This window comes from Procambarus clarkii, chromosome 71 (genome assembly GCF_040958095.1).
Source record: "Procambarus clarkii isolate CNS0578487 chromosome 71, FALCON_Pclarkii_2.0, whole genome shotgun sequence".
NCBI lineage: Eukaryota > Metazoa > Arthropoda > Malacostraca > Decapoda > Cambaridae > Procambarus > Procambarus clarkii.
In genome coordinates, this window is record NC_091220.1 from 28,146,552 (window position 1) to 28,156,551 (window position 10,000).

A 10,000-nucleotide genomic window follows, 5' to 3' on the forward strand; every position below is an offset into this window, starting at 1 on the left:
ATTATATATATATATATATATATATATATATATATATATATATATATATATATATATATATATATATATATATATATATATATATATATATATATATATATATTGTCGGGGGTCTACAGCTTGTGAGGGGGGCGAGTAACAGTATATAAGATATCCTAGTACATTATCCTGGAGCGAACTGCGGCCCGGACGGCAATCCTCAGGTCGCTAACCTCCCTTTCTGGAGGAGCCAATCTGCAAGTCCTTCGCACATACTATGTACAGGCAGTCAGATCACTGATCGATTATGTCGCACCTGCACTCACAAATTTATCACACCAACAGTGGAAAAAGCTTGAAGTTGCCCAAAGCAATGCTATGAGAGCCGCACTGGGAGCCCCCATGTGGACCAACCTTAAAACTCTTAGACTGGAGACGGATCCTGACTTTCAGGTTCCTATTTACTGCAAGGTGAATAGAGGCATTAGTGTGTGTATGTTTGTGTGTGTGTGTGTGTACGTGTGTGTGTTTGCGTGTATACTCACCTAGTTGTGGTTGCGGGGGTTGAGCTCTGGCTCTTTGGTCCCACCTCTCAACTGGCAATCAACTGATGTACAGATTCCTGAGCCTACTGGGCTCTATCATATCTGCATTTGAAACTGTGTATGGAGTCAGCCTCCACCACATCACTGCCTAATGCATTCCATCTATTAACTACTCTGACACTGAAAAAGTTCTTTCTAACATACCAGTGGCTCATTTGGGTACTAAGTTTCCACCTGTGTCCCCTTGTTCGCCTACCACCCGTGTTAAACAGTTTATCTTTATGTACCCTATCAATTGCTCTGAGAATTTTGTAGGTAGTGATCATGTCTCCCCTTACTCTTCTGTCTTCCAGTGTCATGAGGTGCATTTCTCGCAGCCTGTCCTCGTAACTCATGCCTCTTAGTCCTGGGACTAGCCTATTGGCATACCATTAAACTTTTTCAAGCTTCGTCCTGTGCTTGACAAGGTGTGTGTGTGTGTGTGTGTACGTGTATAACACACACGTACTTATGTGGTACGTATGTACTACATAATTGTAAGGCGTTTGCTGAATTAGAAAAGTCGGCTAGCAGTCCACCCTTAACGACACAATTAACTCATTACATAAAAAAATACGTGGCTGTGCAATATGTGTGTGGGAATTGGGGAACTGGTGTGCATTTAGACGACTGGTGAGGACCAACAATGACGTAGAAGGATGGCACCAGCGTCTGAATCAAAGGGTAGTGAGGGACAACTTGGCTTTATATATTTTAATCCCCTTACTGTACCGTGAGGCGTCCCTGGTAACCTTGCAATACCAACTGGTTTCTGATCAAAAGCTAAGTCCAGTCGCCGCAAGGGCAATAAAGAGAAACAGGAACATTTGTGGACGCTTTGGGACCGTTACGAGGAAAAACAGATAAGCACCTCACAGTTCCTCAAGGAATGTTCGCGTTTTATCCCAGGAAGTGCCTGAACTAGAATTAGAAAACAGCAGTCTGTTTACTGGTTGTTATTTAACTTAAGTTAGTTGTAAATGATATTGGAAAAATAGCCACTGAGAACTGATGAGTTGCCCAAGACTTTTGCTCGTAAAGAGGGAATTGATTACAAACTTGGACTGCCTTTGAGCAGCCTGAGGGCAGCAATATCCCAGGAACATCAACTAAATTTCGGAGACTTGAAGCAAAGTGAAATTCACACCAGTTACTCCATCTATCATCATTCTATCATGCAGGAAGAACCGCACGTCTATGGGTCATCCAATAATGTTAGCAGACTTCTAGATGTTACCACTGCTAGGCTTAGGCTCGGCTACAAGTACCTCTGGGAGTTTGTAACATCTGCTGATGTAGATTTGACTAAATGTAATCTCTATCAGCAGAACTATTCGCTTACTTTGCGTCATTATATAATGGAATGTGAAAAAATCGCGGAATTTAGAGATAACACCATCAATAGTGTCCAAGAAATGTGTAAGTACTTCATTCATAATGATGTGCTGCTCGAAATCTTAGCGAAGTATCCAAAATTTGCTTACTGTAGGTAATGCATGCACATGACTGTAAAGCTGCTGCCCAGTTGGGTGGGTGTGGAGCACATGACTGTAAAGCTGCCGCCCAGTTGGGTGGGTGTGCAGCAAGACTAGTAACTGTGTGACTCACCATAGATGTAAAGTGCCTTGTATAGTGACTGTTGTGAGCCTCTTGTTGATCACTTGTGACACAAAGATTATTGATGTGTGTATTTGTGTAGGTGATTAGATATGTATGTGTATGTATATATGTATACATATATCCCAGCAAACATTTTCATGTTTTTAAAACATCCTAAAAACGACATTTCATTGTTTTCAGCACGTTTATAATTACGTTTAGAAAAGGTTTTTTGAGAACTTTTATATACAACCTTAGAACGTAAATAATTAACATTTCTAAAAACTTTTTTATAATCTTTTAATTACCTACATTAAAACGTTTAGGGTAAATTAGGGTATAATAATTTTTTAATTCATATCTGAAATAGAAAGGGAGAGAAAGAAAGAAGACATATCTGAGAAAGAAATGGACATCCTATATATGTATGTGTAAATTACAAATAAATAGGGTACAAAAAGAGAATTAAAATATTATATTTATTTAATTAAGAATGAGTAATACAACAAAATATATGTAATAGCTCGAAATATATAGACTATATCTATAACAGAATATAAAAGTAAAAATTTAAAAATCTATATATGCAATATGTGAACACAATAGATTTTGTGATCAAGCAGCCTGTGATTCATGTCATGCTGAGATCAGTCTGACGTTACAAGCAGTTATTGTTACTTAAAACTAAAACAAGTAAAATTTTCCGAGTATACATATAACACTATAGTTTTTCTATGACTAATAATAAAAATCTATTAATCAAAAGTTTAGGACTAATTAACTAAAAATAAAAATCTACAAGTGAATGTAAACAGTCAAGTATAATATTCATGTAGAAAGAGAAAGAAAAAGAGAGAGAGAAGGAAAGAAAGAGAAAGAAAGAAAGGGAGAAAGAGAGAGAGAAAGAAAAGAAAAAAGTCATGTATAATATTCATATTAGCACCATGCAATATAACTTAGATTAAGTAAAAATCTCAGACATTTTTAAATCAAATGAAATATGAGAGCCAGAGAGAGAGAGCGAGAGCCAGAGAGAGAGAGTGAGCCAGAGCCAGAGAGAGAGAGAGTCAGAGCCAGAGAGAGAGAGAGAGAGAGAGCCAGAGCCAGAGAGAGAGAGCCAGAGAGAAAGAGAGAGCCAGAGAGAGAGAGCCAGAGAGAGAGAGAGCCAGAGCCAGAGAGAGAGAGCGTGAGCCAGAGCCAGAGAGAGAGAGAGCGTGAGCCAGAACCAGAGAGAGAGAGCGTGAGCCAGAGCCAGAGAGAGAGTGAGTCAGAGCTAGAGAGAGAGCCAGAGAGAGAGAGAGCCAGAGAGAGCGAGAGCCCGAGAGAGCCAGAGAAAGAGAGAAAGAGAGGGGGAGAGAGAGGGCCAGAGCCAGAGAGAGAGAGCCAGAGAGAAAGAGAGAGCCAGAGAGAAAGAGAGAGCCAGAGAGAGAGAGAGAGCCAAAGAGAGAGAGAGAGCCAGAGAGAGAGAGAGAGAGCCAGAGAGAGAGAGAGAGAGCCAGAGAGAGAGAGAGAGCCAGAGAGAGAGAGAGCCAGAGAGAGAGAGCGTGAGCCAGAGCCAGAGAGAGAGTGAGTCAGAGCTAGAGAGAGAGAGTCAGAGCCAGAGAGAGAGAGCCAGAGAGAGAGAGCCAGAGAGAGAGAGAGCCAGAGAGAGAGAGCCAGAGAGCGAGAGCCAGAGAGAGCGAGAGCCAGAGAGAGCGAGAGCCAGAGAGAGCGAGAGAGCCAGAGAAAGAGAGAAAGAGAGGGGGAGAGAGAGAGAGAGAGAGAGAGAGGGCCAGAGCCAGAGAGAGAGAGAGAGAGCCAGAGAGAAAGAGAGAGCCAGAGAGAGAGAGCCAGAGAGAGAGAGAGAGCAAGAGAGCCAGAGAGAGAGCAAGAGAGCCAGAGAGAGAGCAAGAGAGCCAGAGAGAGAGCAAGAGAGCCAGAGAGAGAGCAAGAGAGCCAGAGAGAGCGCAAGAGAGCCAGAGAGAGCGCAAGAGAGCCAGAGAGAGCGCAAGAGAGCCAGAGAGAGCAAGAGAGCGAGAGAGAGCAAGAGAGCCAGAGAGCGAGAGAGCGAGCGAGAGAGAGAGCGAGAGAGCGAGAGCGAGAGAGAGAGAGAGAGACAGACAGAGACAGAAAGACACACACACAACAAAAGAGGAGACAGAACAAAATTAAGGCAAGGAGAGAGAAGACAGAACAGAAACAACAGAGAGAGGAGAGAAATGAGAAATCATTGAAGAGAAGGGGAAGAGAAACACAAGATAAGAAAAAAAATACAAGAAAAATATACAAGATAAAAATGACATAAATGAATACCACAAATATAAAAAGTAAAGGAAGAGAGAAGCTAGGAGAGACAGGAAACGAGAGGTGTTAGAAGAGAGGAGGAAAGGAGAGATTAAAAGTTAAGAAAAACAGGAGAGAAACGTAAAAGAAATAAAAAAAAAGGGACATTTGTGAGGAGAGAAAATAAAGAGACCAGAGAAGACCATATATCAAGAGTGTGAGGATAAAGACTTATATATTTTCTTAGTAGACATCCTCTGGCTCTTGTTGCCCCTCTTGTATACGAATTGTACTTGCAAGCTTTCCCTGAAAAGATATTAACAAAATTAATATTTAATTATTTATTTATATAAATTACACACACACAAACTTTATATATTATATATATATATATATATATATATATATATATATATATATATATATATATATATATATATATATTATATATATATATATATATATATATATATATATATATATATATATATATATATATATATATATATATATATATAACTGAAAACTCACACCCCAGAAGTGACTCGAACCCATACTCCCAGAAGCAACGCAACTGGTATGTACAAGACGCCTTAATCCACTTGACCATCACGACCGGACATAATGAGGTGATAGCCGAGGCTATTTGAACCACCCCACCGCCGGCACTCGGATAGTTATCTTGGGCATAGCATTTTACCAAATCACCTCATTCTTAGGGGCACACGTGAGGAACACAAATGCGAACAAGCCAGAATGGTCCCCTGGACAATATGCAACTGAAAACTCACACCCCAGAAGTGACTCGAACCCATACTCCCAGAAGCAACGCAACTGGTATGTACAAGACGCCTTAATCCACTTGACCATCACGACCGGACATAATGAGGTGATAGCCGAGGCTATTTGAACCACCCCACCGCCGGCACTCGGATAGTTATCTTGGGCATAGCATTTTACCAAATCACCTCATTCTTAGGGGCACACGTGAGGAACACAAATGCGAACAAGCCAGAATGGTCCCCTGGACAATATGCAACTGAAAACTCACACCCCAGAAGTGACTCGAACCCATACTCCCAGAAGCAACGCAACTGGTATGTACAAGACGCCTTAATCCACTTGACCATCACGACCGGACATAATGAGGTGATAGCCGAGGCTATTTGAACCACCCCACCGCCGGCACTCGGATAGTTATCTTGGGCATAGCATTTTACCAAATCACCTCATTCTTAGGGGCACACGTGAGGAACACAAATGCGAACAAGCCAGAATGGTCCCCTGGACAATATGCAACTGAAAACTCACACCCCAGAAGTGACTCGAACCCATACTCCCAGAAGCAACGCAACTGGTATGTACAAGACGCCTTAATCCACTTGACCATCACGACCGGACATAATGAGGTGATAGCCGAGGCTATTTGAACCACCCCACCGCCGGCACTCGGATAGTTATCTTGGGCATAGCATTTTACCAAATCACCTCATTCTTAGGGGCACACGTGAGGAACACAAATGCGAACAAGCCAGAATGGTCCCCTGGACAATATGCAACTGAAAACTCACACCCCAGAAGTGACTCGAACCCATACTCCCAGAAGCAACGCAACTGGTATGTACAAGACGCCTTAATCCACTTGACCATCACGACCGGACATAATGAGGTGATAGCCGAGGCTATTTGAACCACCCCACCGCCGGCACTCGGATAGTTATCTTGGGCATAGCATTTTACCAAATCACCTCATTCTTAGGGGCACATGTGAGGAACACAAATGCGAACAAGCCAGAATGGTCCCCTGGACAATATGCAACTGAAAACTCACACCCCAGAAGTGACTCGAACCCATACTCCCAGAAGCAACGCAACTGGTATGTACAAGACGCCTTAATCCACTTGACCATCACGACCGGACATAATGAGGTGATAGCCGAGGCTATTTGAACCACCCCACCGCCGGCACTCGGATAGTTATCTTGGGCATAGCATTTTACCAAATCACCTCATTCTTAGGGGCACACATGAGGAACACAAATGCGAACAAGCCAGAATGGTCCCCTGGACAATATGCAACTGAAAACTCACACCCCAGAAGTGACTCGAACCCATACTCCCAGAAGCAACGCAACTGGTATGTACAAGACGCCTTAATCCACTTGACCATCACGACCGGACATAATGAGGTGATAGCCGAGGCTATTTGAACCACCCCACCGCCGGCACTCGGATAGTTATCTTGGGCATAGCATTTTACCAAATCACCTCATTCTTAGGGGTGATTCGTTGCTTCTGGGAGTATGGGTTCGAGTCACTTCTGGGGTGTGAGTTTTCAGTTGCATATTGTCCAGGGGACCATTCTGGCTTGTTCGCATTTGTGTTCCTCACGTGTGCCCCTAAGAATGAGGTGATTTGGTAAAATGCTATGCCCAAGATAACTATCCGAGTGCCGGCGGTGGGGTGGTTCAAATAGCCTCGGCTATCACCTCATTATGTCCGGTCGTGATGGTCAAGTGGATTAAGGCGTCTTGTACATACCAGTTGCGTTGCTTCTGGGAGTATGGGTTCGAGTCACTTCTGGGGTGTGAGTTTTCAGTTGCATATTGTCCAGGGGACCATTCTGGCTTGTTCGCATATATATATATATATATATATATATATATATATATATGTCGTACCTAGTAGCCAGAACGCACTTATCAGCCTACTATGCAAGGCTCAATTTGCCTAATAAGCCAAGTTTTCCTGAATAAATATATTTTCTCTAATTTTTTCCTTATGAAATGATAAAGCTACCCATTTCATTATATATGAGGTCAATTTTTTTTTATTGGAGTTAAAATTAATGTAGATATATGACCAAACCTAACCAACCCTACCTAACCTAACCTAACCTATCTTTATAGGTTAGGTTAGGTTAGGTAGCAGAAAAAGTTAGGTTAGGTTAGGTTAGGTAGGTTAGGTAGTCGAAAAACAATTAATTCCTGAAAACTTGGCTTATTGGGCAAATATGGCCTTGCATAGTAGGCTGAGAAGTGAGTTCTGGCTACTAGGTACGACATATATATATATATATATATATATATATATATATATATATATATATATATATATATATATTATTAAATATGACCGAAAAAGTAAGATTAATAATTCTAACACGAATTTTCTCAATCTTTCGTACATTACGCTTCACTGTTGGAGGTAAATCAAAAATCACTTCTCCAAAATTCATTTTTATTTCTAGTCTGACGCGACACGGGCGCGTTTCGTAAACTTATTACATTTTCAAAGACTTCACAAATACACAACTGATTAGAACTTACGTATCTCTGCTATTATATCTACATTTGAGTGAGGTGGGAGGGATGATGTGGCATATAGTGATGTGGCATTAACACAAGACAGAACATGAGGGGATATTAATAGGGTATTAAAAGTATCAACACAAGACAGAACACGAAACAATGGGTATTGAATAGAAGTGTTTGTAGAAAGCCTATTGGTCCATATTTCTTGATGCTTCTATATTGGAGCGGAGTCTTGAGGTGGGTAGAATATAGTTGTGCAATAATTGGCTGTTGATTGCTGGTGTTGACTTCTTGATGTGTAGTGCCTCGCAAACGTCAAGCCGCCTGCTATCGCTGTATCTATCGATGATTTCTGTGTTGTTTACTAGGATTTCTCTGGCGATGGTTTGGTTATGGGAAGAGATTATATGTTCCTTAATGGAGCCCTGTTGCTTATGCATCGTTAAACGCCTAGAAAGAGATGTTGTTGTCTTGCCTATATACTGGGTTTTTGGAGCTTACAGTCCCCAAGTGGGCATTTGAAGGCATAGACGACGTTAGTCTCTTTTAAAGCGTTCTGTTTTGTGTCTGGAGAGTTTCTCATGAGTAGGCTGGCCGTTTTTCTGGTTTTATAGTAAATCGTCAGTTGTATCCTCTGATTTTTGTCTGTAGGGATAACGTTCCTATTAACAATATCTTTCAGGACCCTTTCCTCCGTTTTATGAGCTGTGGAAAAGAAGTTCCTGTAAAATAGTCTAATAGGGGGTATAGGTGTTGTGTTAGTTGTCTCTTCAGAGGTTGCATGGCTTTTCACTTTCCTTCTTATGATGTCTTCGATGAAACCATTGGAGAAGCCGTTATTGACTAGAACCTGCCTTACCCTACAGAGTTCTTCGTCGACTTGCTTCCATTCTGAGCTGTGGCTGAGAGCACGGTCGACGTATGCGTTAACAACACTCCTCTTGTACCTGTCAGGGCAGTCGCTGTTGGCATTTAGGCACATTCCTATGTTTGTTATTTAGTTAGTTGGAATGTTAGGCACATTCCAACAGCGACTGCCCTGACAGGTACAAGAGGAGTGTTGTTAACGCATACGTCGACCGTGCTCTCAGCCACAGCTCAGAATGGAAGCAAGTCGACGAAGAACTCTGTAGGGTAAGGCAGGTTCTAGTCAATAACGGCTTCTCCAATGGTTTCATCGAAGACATCATAAGAAGGAAAGTGAAAAGCCATGCAACCTCTGAAGAGACAACTAACACAACACCTATACCCCCTATTAGACTATTTTACAGGAACTTCTTTTCCACAGCTCATAAAACGGAGGAAAGGGTCCTGAAAGATATTGTTAATAGGAACGTTATCCCTACAGACAAAAATCAGAGGATACAACTGACGATTTACTATAAAACCAGAAAAACGGCCAGCCTACTCATGAGAAACTCTCCAGACACAAAACAGAACGCTTTAAAAGAGACTAACGTCGTCTATGCCTTCAAATGCCCACTTGGGGACTGTAAGCTCCAAAAAACCCAGTATATAGGCAAGACAACAACATCTCTTTCTAGGCGTTTAACGATGCATAAGCAACAGGGCTCCATTAAGGAACATATAATCTCTTCCCATAACCAAACCATCGCCAGAGAAATCCTAGTAAACAACACAGAAATCATCGATAGATACAGCGATAGCAGGCGGCTTGACGTTTGCGAGGCACTACACATCAAGAAGTCAACACCAGCAATCAACAGCCAATTATTGCACAACTATATTCTACCCACCTCAAGACTCCGCTCCAATATAGAAGCATCAAGAAATATGGACCAATAGGCTTTCTACAAACACTTCTATTCAATACCCATTGTTTCGTGTTCTGTCTTGTGTTGATACTTTTAATACCCTATTAATATCCCCTCATGTTCTGTCTTGTGTTAATGCCACATCACTATATGCCACATCATCCCTCCCACCTCACTCAAATGTAGATATAATAGCAGAGATACGTAAGTTCTAATCAGTTGTGTATTTGTGAAGTCTTTGAAAATGTAATAAGTTTTACGAAACGCGCCCGTGTCGCGTCAGACTAGAAATAAAAATGAATTTTGGAGAAGTGATTTTTGATTTACCTCCAACAGTGAAGCGTAATGTACGAAAGATTGAGAAAATTCGTGTTAGAATTATTAATCTTACTTTTTCGGTCATATTTAATAATATATGTCTACAGGAAAGACTGCTACCAAAATATACTAATATATATATATATATATATATATATATATATATATA